At 42.8% G+C, this 14,945-nt stretch overlaps 1 protein-coding gene across 2 annotated transcripts in view; it reads left to right on the forward strand.

Moving 5' to 3' along the window:
* The window catches only part of STON1 (stonin 1), a 53,871-nt gene that overhangs the window by 22,660 nt on the left and 16,266 nt on the right, over positions 1–14,945 (forward strand). Inside the window, exon 1 of one of the 2 annotated variants that reach the window (XM_055328609.1) lies at positions 5,683–5,756. The exons of the other annotated variant lie outside the window; for it this stretch is intronic. The gene's annotated coding sequence lies outside the window, so the exon portion shown is untranslated. Of the gene's footprint in view, positions 1–5,682; positions 5,757–14,945 lie in introns of those variants that run through there. 2 annotated transcript variants of the gene reach the window in all.

Below are 14,945 nucleotides of genomic sequence, written 5' to 3' on the forward strand. Positions count from 1 at the left end.
CAGTGAAGGGAGCTGCCAGATGCTGCCCTCGAAGCCAGAGGATGACCTGGGGAACAAAACTTTCACATGCTTGCCGAGCTCAAAGGTAAGAGTTCACTCCAGTCATGGTCTATCTGGAAGACCTTTGGTCTTCTGTCTGTCTGGGTAAGCAAAGCGAGTCTGTCCTCCTGTAAGGACCACTGGTGTCCCCGGGGAAGAACCTGTGGCTGCTGCTCATCCTGAGAACAAAGCTGAGACTCTGCTAAGCCAGGGAAGCTGCGGTGGGTCCAGAGCTAATCCTCACAGCCAGAGCACTGACAGTGGCAACAGAATGAAAAGGCCAAGGTATTCAGAATTATATAGGTAGACTGTGTGTTTTCTAGTTCCAGGCATTTTATTGTGGAAGAGCATGTTCCAGAATGTTCTGAGGCAAACCATCCATGTGGGTCTTTGACATGTTACCCCCTCCTGGAGACCATGAAAACGTTAGCATCCTATAGGCTCCGGAAGGGAATGCTGTGAGGAGACCTGGTTAAACCCTTGTTTAATCCGAATTTGTCAAACACCTTTGACCATGGATCTTTTTCCCCATGCCTGTTAACTTCTCTCCACTTTGGGAGGCGCCATCTTCAAGGAGAACCAACCCCTGAGCAGGGATTCAGGTTCGAGGGACCAAGATAGGAACAGATCACATCTGGAGAGCAGGGTAGATAGAGGCACGGTCATGTGGCAGACAGAACGGACACCCAGTTTTAGAAACAGATTTGTAGCAAGTTGACCTGATGCTAAAGCAAACTGCAGAGTCTGAGCAATTACCTCTCTTCCTGACGAGAGAAAGGAAAGCCAGGATTGGGAGACAAGGGAATACAAAGGAGGGAAAGAGAGGGTATACACCGAGTACCCATTATGTGGCAATTTATCTATGAGCTGGGGCATCTGGGGGGCTCAGTGGTTGAGCGTCTGCCTTTGGCTCAGGTCATGATCTCGGGGTCCTGGGATCGAGTCCTGCATCAGACTCCCCACAGGGAGCCCGCTTCTCCCTCTGCCTGTGTCTCTGCCTCTCTCTGTGTGTCTCTCATGAATAAGTAAATAAAATCCTTAAGAACATTTATCTATGAGGCAAGTATCACCATTTTGCAGATGAAGAAACAGGCTCAGAGACCTCTGCTCAGCATATTTCTATCATATCTGTGACACGGACAGGAACTTGCTAGCAGTGCCATGGTGAGAAGAGTGACGTTCTGAAATTGGAATGGCCCACCCAGCCCCGGATCTTTTCTTTGTTTGTATAAAGACCATCTCCTGGGACAAGTCAGTTTGGGTTGGTATCTGTTTATACTAACGCTCTAAATTTAGGAAACGAGCAGATGACTGACTTACAAGAAGGTCAAAAAAATAGCCAGGACCCAAATTCATCCTGGAGAAGTGGAGGTTAAATCCATGGGGGTGGCGCAGGGTTGGGGAGCTGAGCTGGAACCGACACAGATAATATTGGAAGGCATGGATAGGTTGTGCTGTGGTTTAGTATTTTACAAATGGCATTTCCTGTCACATAGCTGAACTAAATACCACACATGTTTGTGATTAAATAGGACTGGCTGCGGAACATCTGTGGTAATAGTGCCGGCACTCAACGCAGCGGGCACATCTGTGACCTCAGGTGAGGGTGCAAGCTGTAAGGGTTTTCACTTCACATAGAGTTTTGTGTTGTCTTAGGGTTCCTTTCTGTTTCAAAAGGTTAGTTGCCCCTTTAAAGGGAGAAGTTCTATAGGAAGGATATTTTAAACCCTCGCATAGCAAACCTTGAATGGATGCCTTCTGCACACAGGGCTGTCCCTGACTTTGGCTTTGTTTCTGGGACGTACATCCTGGAATAGCAAAGGAGGGGAACTAGAGTGCAGACCCCCAAGCAAACAAGAACCACAGGGAGGCTTTGCACATAGAGCCCCGGTCTGGCCCCAGTGTTGCAGTTGGGGAGTCCAGTCCTGGGAGAGTCCGAGAATTCCGTCTTTGGGGGACAGCCAATGAAACTACACAGATACTGGCATGAAGACATTCTTTCTCTAGATTATGCAGCATTGTTGTGGAGCAAAAAAGGCACAGACATAAAAGGACTAAACCCAGCCCTTTGCATAAGGCTTGGGTGTTGCTGAGGGTCCAGATGTGTTCATGAGGCTCGAGTCGGAGCCAGCCTGCAGTGACAGTCGGGCGGAGCAAATAGCAGGAGGTTACTGCTAGGTGCCTGTGATGCTTCCCTGAGCTGAACACCCCTTCACCGTCCGTCCTCCCCCTGCATCTGGCAGCTACAAAGAAGCCAGGTCCTAGGGACCATCTGAGAGGGTGGTGTTCTCCTCAGGTGGGGACGGTCTTCAGCTGCAGATGGAACAGGAATGCTGATTCGCCAACCAAATGCATCTAATTTGATTTTGATAATCTGCAGGAAAAGGTAGAGCTTCGTTTTTACACTTTATTTGACTGGTTTCTGAAGAAAAGCAAAGGAAATCTGCAAAGAACAGCAGGAGGAGACCCTCGAGAGTAGAGTGGGGGTGGGGGTGGCATGGAAGGACAAGTCGGGGAGTTGCATGAAGTTTGGAGAATTCAACAGTCTACCAAGATGGCCCTAGTACTGGAAGAGGGGGTGGCATCTGAGGGAATTTGTTGGGCAGCAAGTCTGAAAAATTGTTCATCGCTAAGGGTGGGGATGCAGTTGAAAAGGGACAGAAGCGAGGACAGGCTGAGTTATGAAAGCCGGTCTCAGAATTGACCCAAATTTTTACTGAGCTGTTGTTCTTGAGCAATCACGGAGAAAACTGTCTCAGAGTTTGTCTTTCCCACAGCCTGGTATCCAGGCAGCAGGGAGGTGTGGTGGGCTCAGTGGAGAAGTAGGCTCTTTTCAGGTAGGAATAGCATCTTTCAGGCTTAGAGAGCTCCTGCCTCCAGGAACTCTCCTTCAGTGAAAAGTAGAGAGATGGGAAGTGTTCAGAAATGAAAATTAGGACCCCAACACCAGCAAGTAATCCGATCTCTTGGGACTTCTGGGGTGGTGGATGGTATGGGATCAGACCTGCCTCTTTCTGGCTGGGTGATGTTAGGCAAGTAGTGTCACCTCTCAGAGCCTCATTTTCCTCTTCTCCAAAATATTATTACCTAATGGGGTTGTGAGGATTAAATGCACACACGGCCCTTAGCGTACGAAGAACACATGGCAAGTATTTCATAAATGTTTGTTGGTGTGGTTAATTGAGCAGAATACCTCCAATTCCTGCCTAACTCTGAAATGGGGTGATTCTTTGAACTGAGGAGGGCAGTATAGAGATTTCCTTTATGGGAAACTGAAAAAGACTATTTAAAAGTATTTAGTCCAAAATGTACTGAACTGCGTGGTGATGTCAGACATTTGAGGGCAATGTGGAAAGTACCCTAACAAGTGAGACAGAGTCTTTCTGGAAAAGTTTTATACTCTGACTCTCAAAAAATATATGAGTTTTTTCCTGCAACAACTTGATAATTTTTATCCCCAATTCTTTTTTTTCTTTTGATTTTTATTTATTTATGATAGTCACACACACAGAGAGAGAGAGAGAGGCAGAGACACAGGCAGAGGGAGAAGCAGTCTCCATGCACCGGGAGCCCGACGTGGGATTCGATCCCGGGTCTCCAGGATCGCGCCCTGGGCCAAAGGCAGGCACTAAACCACTGCGCCACCCAGGGATCCCCTTATCCCCAATTCTTTTTGGTGAGATAATTATCCCATACTCGTGCTGCTTTTTCATAAGGCTTGTTGCAAGTAATTTGCAATAGTTCTAATAATATTTAAGGTGTTGCTATTTTTGAAAGGTTTACTTTTTAAAACAATTTAGAATGAATGCATATATTCCATGATATTCTTAGAAAAATTCCAGGATGATTTCTTCAGTGAAAGAAAAAGGTGGGGTCCAGGGATTGTGTGTAAGAGCAGACTTTCTCGTGTTTGCTATGGCCCGTGGCCTACGTTTCCTGATCCAACATTTAGAAAGGTGGGGATAATTATTTCAGGGCTTCCCTCAATATTTTTGGGGCTGTTAAACTCTGGGTACATCCAAGAGAATGTGCCAGGCCCTGAATACCATCTGTCACATGTATTGAGGTATAAGGTTGAAGACCACTGTCTACGTGTATCCTTGTTATTCCCAGGGTGAGGAGGCACGTGCACTTACTTTTAATTTGTGCTTGAATTCAGCGTACTCTGATGCTACTTCAAAAGTGAGCAGCTCAACAGGATGTCTAATAGTTTAAGGAGAGGCAAACACTCCCTTAGAAACCTTCAAACCTCAGAGGTTGATTTCTAGCAGCTTTCACCCTAGTACATTTTTCTTTTCTACCTGTGCCTCATTCAGCCTTGGTGTCTTGCCCTGTCTCTGAATTTTATCTGGCATTGTCTTCCAGCAGTTAGCAGGATACTCCAGATAGGCTGTAAACAGACCCAAGCATTAGAGCATGTGGGGGTGGGATGCAACCCACAGCAGAGGAAAAAGCCATGGAACCCAACCCGAGGCACTTTCCTCCAGAGGAAGGCAGCTGGGGATGTTGTGCCAGGAATCCTGGATTCCCAGCTCTGCTCTAAATGGATCCTGGACCTCAGAGAAGATGCCTGGGTGCCATGGTCTACTCTGGATTGTCATTAATGTGAATGAGATGTTGCCTGTGACGGGGCTCTGAAAATGGTAGGACTTAGGGCCCCTCGGGGAGGCACAGACACATTGAGATCCTGCCCCATTTGCAATGCAGAAGAAATCCTGAGGTTAATAGGTGCTGCTGCTTGAATACTCTTGGTTCCGATGTCTTGAAGGAGGTGGGGTGAAGTTGGAGATGACAGAGGCAGGCACATTCTTGACTTCTTCAGCCCTGGGCTTTTGCATCCCTCCCTGAGACCCCGAGGCCTTGGATAGATGGAGGTTCTGGAAAGGATGTGGCCTTCTTTCCCAGCTGAAGGACGGGGTGAGTTAGGAGGGAGGGGAGGGAAGGGAAAGCCTTAGATGGAATCGATTCTAGTTGTTGATTTTGGGAAAACTGACGGGGGTGGGGTAGGGGAGAGACTTTGAGGTCGTATGAAAGGAAGGGGCAAAATAGGTCAGAGAGAAATGAAATGTGTGTGAAAAGGGTTGATAAGAAGGGCAGCAAGAGGGAGGCAGAAGAGGAGCCAGAGGAGAAGAGTGGGAAACACACCTGCCCTTGACCACGGCCAGCCAGAGTCTTAGCCCCTTATTCTAGGAGCGTCCGAGTCCTGCCTTTTAAACAGGGACAAAGGTTTGGGCTTCTCTTGGGCACAATACAGAATTCTGTTTAGTTGTATTAAACTCACAGTTGCTGAGTGCCTCCCGTGGAAGAGTTCTGCTTATTTAAGGTAAGAGATATTTTTGCGAGGTGTGTTTCCTGAAGTTCAAGGGTCACTTAAAAAGTCATAAAATTGATTTCTTTATCTGGTTTATGGAAATTACTTTCCTTTTCGTAAGAAGCAAAAACTCTGAAGAAACCAGTATCACTGTTCGAAATTTTGCAAAGCTACCGGTGGAAAACAGATGAGGCAAAATGTTTTGTAGAGATCAGAATAGTATTCCTCTAAAGCGGGCTTTATTTCTTCTCTTTTTCTTTCTTGTTTAATAAGCCCAGCTAACGTAAATATTTACATGATGTCTCAGTCCATATGAAGAGTTATTTTGGCTGGAGTCCTTCCGAAGACCATAGGATAGGATGGGTCAAGAAACAGTGCTGCTGATTCCCTGCCTCTGAGCCTCCTGGTACGTCCCATTGAAACATGGTCTGCCTGCTTCCAAGGGAAAGTGCTTTGTGGCAACTCCAGCCCAAGGGCAGTGACAGTAAAATGCCCTCCAGAGAGAGCCAGCTGGCCTGGCCTGCTGCTCCACTGTGTGTTTTTGTGTCCTCAGGAATGTGCGGATTTAGCAAATGACAGCACTGAGCGTGCCCTGTCCCCAGTAGAGCCCCGGGCTTGCTCGCTCTCTATAGGTTGGCTCTTTTCCAAGCGTGAATGATTGCATTGGTTGAGCCCTCATTATCCACCAGGGGAAACGTGAAGGCCGGCTGGAGGGAGACAAATTCGCCTTTCTCATGGGCTTTATTCCAGCAGGTTTTGAGTTTTCATATCATGGAGTTTCACTCATGCAGTTTTACTCTGTGTCAACTTGGAAGTTTTGTCAAAAATCCCAGTGGCAGGGGTGCCTGGGTGGCTCAGTTGGTTAAGCGTCTGCCCTTGGCTCAGGTCATGATCCCAGGGTCCTAGGATCAAGCCCAGCATAGGGCTCCCTGCTCAACAGGGACCCTGCTTCTTCCTCTCACTTTGCCCCTCCCCCTGCTCATTCTTTCTGTCTGTCAAATAAATAAATAAAATCTTAAAAAAAAATCCCAGTGGTAACATAATATCTGCTTTTGAAAAAAAATTCAATTGGATGTCAGGCACGACAGAATTATTTTAGAGTGGGAAATGACCTCAGAGATGATTCTGCTCTGATGGCTGAATGTCCGGAGGGGCTTTGCACACAGCTAGTGAGTGACAGAGCAGCGCCCAGCATTCTGGGTGCCCAGCCCCCAGGCCAGTGCTCTGGCCCTTACAGCTCTTTGCCTCTGATGTCATTAGATTAATCTCAGTAATTCATGTTGTATTAGATCAGGCTCAAATTCTGGTTCTTTCCCAACTTAGGTATATACTTGAGAAAAATGATCACACAAAAACTTATATAAAAACTTAGTATTCATAGTAGCCAAAAAATAGAAATAAACCAGATGTCCCTTGACTGATGAATGGATAAACGAAATGTGGGCTGCTTCACAATGAAATATTCTTCAGCCACCAAATGAAATGGAGTACTGATATATGCTATATTGTGGATGAACTTTAAATGTCCAGACCCAGAAAATTAAAAAAAAAAAAGTAGATGAGTAGCTGTCAGGGGCTTGGGGGTGGTTGTGGGGGGAATGAAGAGTGACTGCTAATAGGTACAGGGTTTATTTTTGGGGTGATAAGAACATTCTGGGAATGTGCTGGCTGTACAACTCTGATGGTACTAAACACCACCGAATTGTTATTTTTTTTTAAAAAAGATGAATTTTATGTGTGTGAATTGTATCTTAATAAAGCTGTTATAAAAAAAAAATCCTAGTTCTGTCTCTTACCAGTTGGGCAGCTTGTAGGCAGTGACTCTAAACCTAAGCAATCTCGGTTATGAAATAGAAATGATGATATATACTTCCCAGGGTTGTTTTGATAAGTTAAGTCATGAATTTGAAAAATGCTTCTAAACAATAAACCTCATATATTTTAGGAGCAATCAATGAGTTATAAGTATAAACTCATTATGAATTGGGTTTTTATCTTCTCTATTTCCTACAACACTAACAAGGTCTGACTGCACAGTCATTCAAATAGTTTCTGAATTGATTAGTCTTGCAGTTTTTTTACTTAAATTATTTTTGCAGTTTTTAAAAATTGTGATAAAAAATAACAAATTTTTAACAATCTTTTTTACCCTCAACAAATTTTTAAGTGTACAGTACATGTTGCCAACTATATGCGCACTGTTTTACAACAGATTTCTAGAACTCTTTCATCTTGTCTGACTAAAAGTCTATACCTGCGGAACAGCCACACGCCTTCCCCCCCAGCCCCACATGCTCCTTTCTGCTTTTATGCATTTGACTACTGTAGATACCTCATGTAAGTAGAATCATATAATATTTGTGTTTTTGTGCCTGGCTTATTTCACTTACCATAATGCTCTTAAGGTGCATCCATGTTGTAGCCTGTGCCAGAATTTCCTCCCTTTTTAAAGGCTGGTATGTACCTATACCACATTTTCTTCACTCATTCATCAGACGATGGACGTTTGGGTTGTTTCCACATTTGGCTATTGTGAATAACGCTGAAAGGAAGATAAGAGTATAGATAATCTCTTTGAGATCCTGTTTTCAATTTTTTTTTTTTTTTGGATAAAATTCCTGAAGTGGGATTGCTAGATCATATATGTGGTAGTTCTATTTAAAAATTTTTTTGAGGAAACTTGATACTTTCTTTTTTTTTAAGATTTTTTTTAAAAGATTTTATTTATTTATTCATGATCGACAGAGAGGGAGAGAGAGAGAGGGGCAGAGACACAGGCAGAGGGGGAAGCAGGCTCCATGCAGGGAGCCTGACGTGGGATTCGATCCTGGGTCTCCAGGATCATGCCCTGGGCTGAAGGAGGCGCTAAACCACTGAGCCGCCTGGGCTCCCTTGATACTGTCTTTCATTTTATATTCCTACCAACAGTGCACAAGGGTTCTAACTTCTCCACATCCTTTTTTGTGTTTTTTTTTTTTTTTTACTTTTTTTTTTTTTTTTTGGTAATGACCGTCTTAACAGGTATAAGGTGATATTGTGGTTTTGATTTGTACTTCCCTGGTGATTAGTGATGTTGAACATCATTTCATCCACCTGTTGTCCATTTGTATGTCTTCTTTGGAGAAACATCTATTCAAGTCTGTTGCCCATTTTTAAATTGGTTTATTTGTTTGCTTTTCTGCTATTTAGCAGGAGTTCCTTATGTATTTTGAATATTAAACCCTTATCAGATGTATGGTTTGCAAATATTTTCTCCCACCCTATAGGTTGCCTCAACACTGTATTGTTTTCTTTTCCATGTGAATTGGAATCCGATGAAGTCCCAATTTGTCTATTTTTGCTTTTGTCGCTTGTGCTTTTGGTATCCTGTCCAAGAAATCATTGATTGCCAAGACCAATGTCATCAAGCTTTTCCCCTATATTTTCTTGTGAGAGTTTTATAGTTTCAGGTCTTATGTTTAAGTCTTTAATCCATTTATAGTTGATTTTTGTGTATGGTATAAGGTTCTTTTTTTTCCCCCCTATGGATATCCATTTTTCCCAGCACAGCTTGTGAAGACATTATCCTTTTCCCATTGTATAATCTTGGCATCCCTGTTGAGGATCATTTATCCATGTGTGTGGGTTTATTTCTGGGCTTAATATTCTCTTCCTTTTGTCTATATGTCTGCCTTAATTCCGGTACCATACTGTTTTGGTACTTTGTAATATGTTTTAAAGCCAGAAAGTGTGAGGTCTCCACCTTATTTCTTTCTCAAGGTTATTTTGGCTATTCAAAGACCTTTGAGATTCCATATGAATTTTTGGGTTGTTTTTTTCTATTTCTTCAAAAAATGTCATTAGGACTTTGGTAAGGATTGCACTGAATCTGTAGATTGCTTTGGGTAATATGGACATTTTAACAATATTATGTCTTCCAATCTATGAATGCGGGACATCTTTTTATTTGTGTCTTTTTTCATTTCTTTTTTTTTCTTTTTTCATTTCTTCTAGCTGTATTACTTTGTAGTTTTCAGTGTAAAAGTCTTTTGTTCCTTTTGTTAAGTTTATTTCTAAATATTTTATCCTTTTTGATGCTGTTGTACATGGGGTTGTTTCTTAATGTACTTTTTGGAAGGTTAATTGTGTATAGAAATGCAATTGATTTTTTTTTGTTGATTTTTATCCTGTGACTTTGCTGAGTTTTTATATTACTTCTAATGGTGTGTGTGTCTGTGTGTGTAATTTTTAGGGTTTTCTATAGATAGATCATATCATCTATAAATAGACAAAAATGTAATTTCTTCCTTTCTGATTTAGGGATGCCTTTTATTTCTTTTTCTTGTCAGTTGCTCTTGTTAGGACTCCTGGAACTATGTTGAATAGAAGTGGTAAGAGTGAAGATCCTTGCCTTGTTCCTGATCTTAGAGGGGCTTTTAGTTTTTCACCCTTGAGTATGTATGATGTTAATTATGGGCTTTTCATAGATGGCCTTTGTCATTACTTTGAGATAATTTCCTTCTTCCTAGTTTGTTGGCTGGTTTCTTATCATGAAAAGGTGTTGAGTTTTGTCAGGTGCTTTTTCTATGTCTATTGAAATGATCATGAGATATTTATGCTTTGTTCATCATCTGGTGAACTGTCCTTGCATCTCAGGGATAAATGCTGCTTGATAATGGTGTATCATCCTTTTAATCTGCTGTTGAAGTTGATTTATTAGTATTTTATTGAGGATTTTTGCATTTGTATTCATCAGAGATATAGTATTTTTCTTTGCTTGTAGTGTCTTTGGCTTTGGTATCAGAGTAATGCTGGACTCATAAAATTAGTTTGGAAATGTTCCCTCCTCTTCAATTTTTTGGAAGAGTTTGAGAAGGATTGGTGTTAATTTTTCTTTAAATGTTTGGTAGAATTCTTCAGTGAAGCCATCTGGGCCTGAGCTTTTATTTTTTGGGAGGTTTTGACTACCAGTTCAATCTCCTTACTAATTATAGATAGGTCTGTTCAGATTTCCTATTTCTTTATGATTCAGTTCTGGTAGATTATATGTTTCTAGGAATTGGTCCATTTCTTCTAGGTTATCCAATTTGCTGCCATAGAATTGTTCATTCTGGTCCCTTATAATCATTGTTTTATTTCTGTGACATAAGTGTATTATTTTATAATAAAATGCATCTTTTATTTCTGGTTTTGAGTATTTTCTCTTTTTTTCTCAGTCTAGCTAAAAATTTGTCAGTTTTGTTGATTTTTTTTGAAAAATCAGTTCTCAGTTTCCCTTTTTTCCCCCATTTTATATTCTCTATTTCATTTATTTATGCCCTAATGTTTAGTCTTTCTTTCCTTCTCCTAACTTTGGGGTTAGTTTGTTTTTCTTTTTCTAGCTCCTTGAGCTGTAAAATTAGGTTGTTTATTTGATATCTTTCTTCTTTTTTAACGTAGGCGTTCACCACTATAAATTCTACTCTGCTGCTTTTGCTACATCCATAAGGTTTGGTATGTTGTGTTGTCACTTTGCTTATTACCTCAGAATTTTTCTCATTTCCCTTTTGATGTTTTCTTTGGCCTATTGCCCAAATTCAAGAGTGTGTTATTCAACTTCTACATTTGTGAACTTTCCAGTTTTCTTTCTCCTGTTGATTTCCAGTTTCATTCTGTTGTGGTCAGAAAAGATACATGGTATGAGTTCAGTCTTGATAAATTTGTTAAGACTTGTTTTGTGACGTAACGTGATTTGTGAGGATATTCTGTGTATGCTTGTGAAGAATGTATATATTCTGCAGGTGTTGTGTGGAATGTCCATTTGGTCTATCGTGTTGTTCAATTACTCTGTTTCCTCATTGATCTTGTATCTGGTTATTCTATCCATTATTGAAAGTGAGGTATTGAAACTCTTATATTATTGCGTTGCTGCCTATTACTCCCTTCAGTTTTTTAATGTTTGTTTTTTTTTTTATTATAAATTAATTTTTATTGGTGTTCAATTTACCAACATACAGAATAACACCCAGTGCTCATCCCGTCAAGTGTACCCCTCAGTGCCCGTCACCCATTCACCCCCACCCCCCGCCCTCCTCCCCCTCCACCACCCCTAGTTCATTTCCCAGAGTTAGAAGTCTTTATGTTCTGTCTCCCTTTCTGATATTTCTCACACATTTCTTCTCCCTTCCCTTATATTCCCTTTCACTATTATTCATATTCCCCAAATGAATGAGAACATACACTGTTTGTCCTTCTCCGGTTACTGTGGCCAAGTTCAAAAAGGGTGTTGCCTGAGTTCTTCTCTGGGATTTTGATGGAATCTTGTCTCACATTTAGATCTTTCATCTATTTTGAGTTTATCTTTGTGTATGGTGCAAGAGAGTGGTCCAGTTTCATTCTTCTGCATGTGGATGTCCAATTTTCCCAGCACCATTTATTGAAGAGACTGTCTTTCTTCCAGTGGATCGTCTTTCCTCCTTTATCGTATATTAGTTGACCATAAAGTTCAGGGTCCACTTCTGGGTTCTCTGTTCTGTTCCATTGATCTATATGTCTGTTTTTGTGCCAGTACCACACTGTCTTGATGACCACAGCTTTGTAGTACAACCTGAAATCTGGCATTGTGATGCCCCCAGATATGGTTTTCTTTTTTAAAATTCCCCTGGCTGTTTGGGGTCTTTTCTGATTCCACACAAATCTTAAAATAATTTGTTCTAAGTCTCTGAAGAAAGTCCATGGTATTTTGATAGGAATTGCATTATACGTGTAAATTGCCCTGGGTAACATTGACATTTTCACAATATTAATTCTGCCAATCCATGAGCATGGAATATTTTTCCATCTCTTTGTGTCTTCCTCAATTTCTTTCAGAAGTGTTCTATGGTTTTTAGGGTATATTTTGAGAACCATTTGAATGGTAAATGGTTCTCCAACCTTTTATTTTCAGGTTGTAGGTGTCCTTCTGTCTAAAATGAGTCTCTTGTAGACAGCAAATAGATGGGTCCTGTTTTTTTATCCAGTCTGAAACTCTGCGCCTTTTGATGGGGTCATTAAGCCCATTCACGTTCAGAGTTACTATTGACAGATATGAGTTTAGTGTCATCATGATATCTATTTAGTCCTTGTTTTTGTGGATTGTTCCACTGACCTTCTTCTTAAAGGGGAGTTTTAAGAGTCCCCCTTAAAATTTCTTGCAGAGCTGGTTTGGAGGTCACATATTCTTTCAGTTCCTGCCTGTCTTGGAAGCTCTTTATCTCTCCTTCCATTTTGAATGAGAGCCTTGCTGGATAGAGTATTCTTGGTTGCATGTTCTTCTCATTTAGGACCCTGAATATATCCTGCCAGCCCTTTCTGGCCTGCCAGGTCTCTGTGGAGAGGTCTGCTGTTACCCTAATATTCCTCCCCATGAAAGTCAGGGACTTCTTGTCTCTTGCTGCTTTAAGGATCTTCTCTTTATCTTTGGAATTTGCAAGCTTCACTATTAGATGTCGAGGTGTTGAACGGTTTTTATTGATTTTAGGGGGGGATCTCTCTATTTCCTGGATCTGAATGCCTGTTTCCCTTCCCAGATTGGGAAAGTTTTCAGCTAGGATTTGTTCAAATACATATTCTGGCCCTCTGTCCCTTTCGGCGCCCTCGGGAACCCCAATTAAACGTAGGTTTTTCTTCCTTAGACTGTCATTTATTTGCCTTAATCTGTCTTCATGGTCCCTTAATTGATTGTCTCTTTTTTCCTCAGTTTCCCTCTTTGCCATTAACTTGTCTTCTATGTCACTCACTCGTTCTTCCACCTCGTTAACCCTCGTGGTTAGGACTTCTAGTTTGGATTGCATCTCATTCAATTGATTTTTAATTTCTGCCTGATTGGATCTAAATTCTGCAGTCATGAAGTCTCGTGAGGCCTTAATGCTTTTTTCTAGAGCCACCAGTAGCTGTAGAATAGTGCTTCTGAATTGGCTTTCTGACATTGAAGTGTAATCCAGATTTTGTAACCCTGTGGGAGAGAGGGCTGTTTCTGATTCTTTCTTTTGAGGTGAGGTTTTCCTTCTAGTCATTTTGCTCAGTGCAGAGTGGCCAAAAACAAGTTGTATTGGAACACGGGGGAGTATCACTGGTCCGTCCAGCTGGTCTTCTGGGGGAGGGGCCTGCTGTGCTGATTCTCAGGTGTTAGCACTTGGGGGAGCTGCTCTGCCCCTGCCTGCTGCAGGGCTCAGCGGGGGTTGTTTACCCGGTGGGGCCCCAGGAGGAACAGCAGCAGTTGCTATGGCAACTCTGGAAGCCTGGATTCAGCCTCCGCAGGAACTACGGGGCTCGGGGCTCTCGGTTCTCCGTCCGCAGGGCCTGGAGGCTCCGGGGCGGGGCCGCTGATCTGCTCAGCTCGGGGCAGGAGCGTCCTCGCTGTCCTGGGCCCTCCCGGCCTCTGCCTGTCCCGGGGGAGGCCGGATCCTGGGCTGTGTCCGGGCGCCCTGTGCTCCGGGGCCTGCGCTGGTGGATTCGCGCTCCCGCCCCGCAGCCCCCTCCGCGGAGCCCCCGCTCGAGCCCCTCCGAGCTGCTCCGGTCGGTCCCTCCGTGCGCGCTGCAGCCCTTAGGGAGCTCGGAGCACTCTCCGGGGCGCAGGTGTCTGTTAGTGTCCCCGGGAGCCCGAGGGCATCCCCGCCCTCCTGGGTCCTGCTCCAACTCCCTGCGAGCCCCTTTCCGCCCGCCCGGGAAGGTTGGTGCAGCTCCTGCTCCTCCGGGACGGGGCTCTCCTGTCCTGGGGACACTCGCCCCGGCCTCAGCCCGGCTCCTCGCGGGGCCCCTCCCCCTCGGAGGCCTTTTGTGTCTTTATTTCTTTTTCCCCGTCTTCCTACCTGGATAGAAGCGCGGACTCTTCTCACTGTAGCGTTCCAGCTGGTCTCTCTTTACATCTCAGGCCGAATTCGTAGATTTTCAGGATGATTTGAAGGTTATCTAGGTAATTTGGTGGGGACAGGTGATTTGGGGACCCTGCTCTTCCGCCATCTTGCCCCTCCCCCCTTTAATGTTTGTTTCATATATTTGGGTGCTCTGATGTTGGCTTTATATATATTTGTAATTGTTATATCTTCCTGGTGAGCTGACCCATCATTATATAATGTGCCTCTTTGTCTCTTGTGACAGTTTTTTATATAAAGTCTATTTTGTCTGATATAGTATGGCCATCTCTGCCTGCTCTCATTTCTGTTTGCAGAGAATATCTTTTTACAACCTTTCACTTTCAGCCTGTGTGTCCTTAAATCTCAAATGAGTCTCTAGTTCACAGCATATCTTTAGATCTTGGGTTTTTGTTGTTGTTAATCCATTTAATCATCAGAAATGTTAGAATTCTTAAGCATTTCTTTGAACTCAGTTAATCTGTAAATCTGGTTGCTTTTATTTTTATTTTTTTATTTTTGAACTTTTATTTGTGACAATATTTTATTTTACCTTTGTTTTCTTTTTAAGTGAACTCTATGCCTTACATGGGGCTTGGACTCATGACCCCAAGATCAGGAGTCAGAAGCTCTACCAACTCCAACCAGGGTACCCCCTGGTTGTTTTTTAGATCTAAGTATATTTCTCAGAACTAAAGTAACTTGATTTTCCTCCCCCTCCTCATTTAATATTCGTATTCTCTCTT

The sequence above is a fragment of the Nyctereutes procyonoides genome, unplaced genomic scaffold (genome assembly GCF_905146905.1).
Source record: "Nyctereutes procyonoides isolate TBG_1078 unplaced genomic scaffold, NYPRO_anot_genome, whole genome shotgun sequence".
NCBI lineage: Eukaryota > Metazoa > Chordata > Mammalia > Carnivora > Canidae > Nyctereutes > Nyctereutes procyonoides.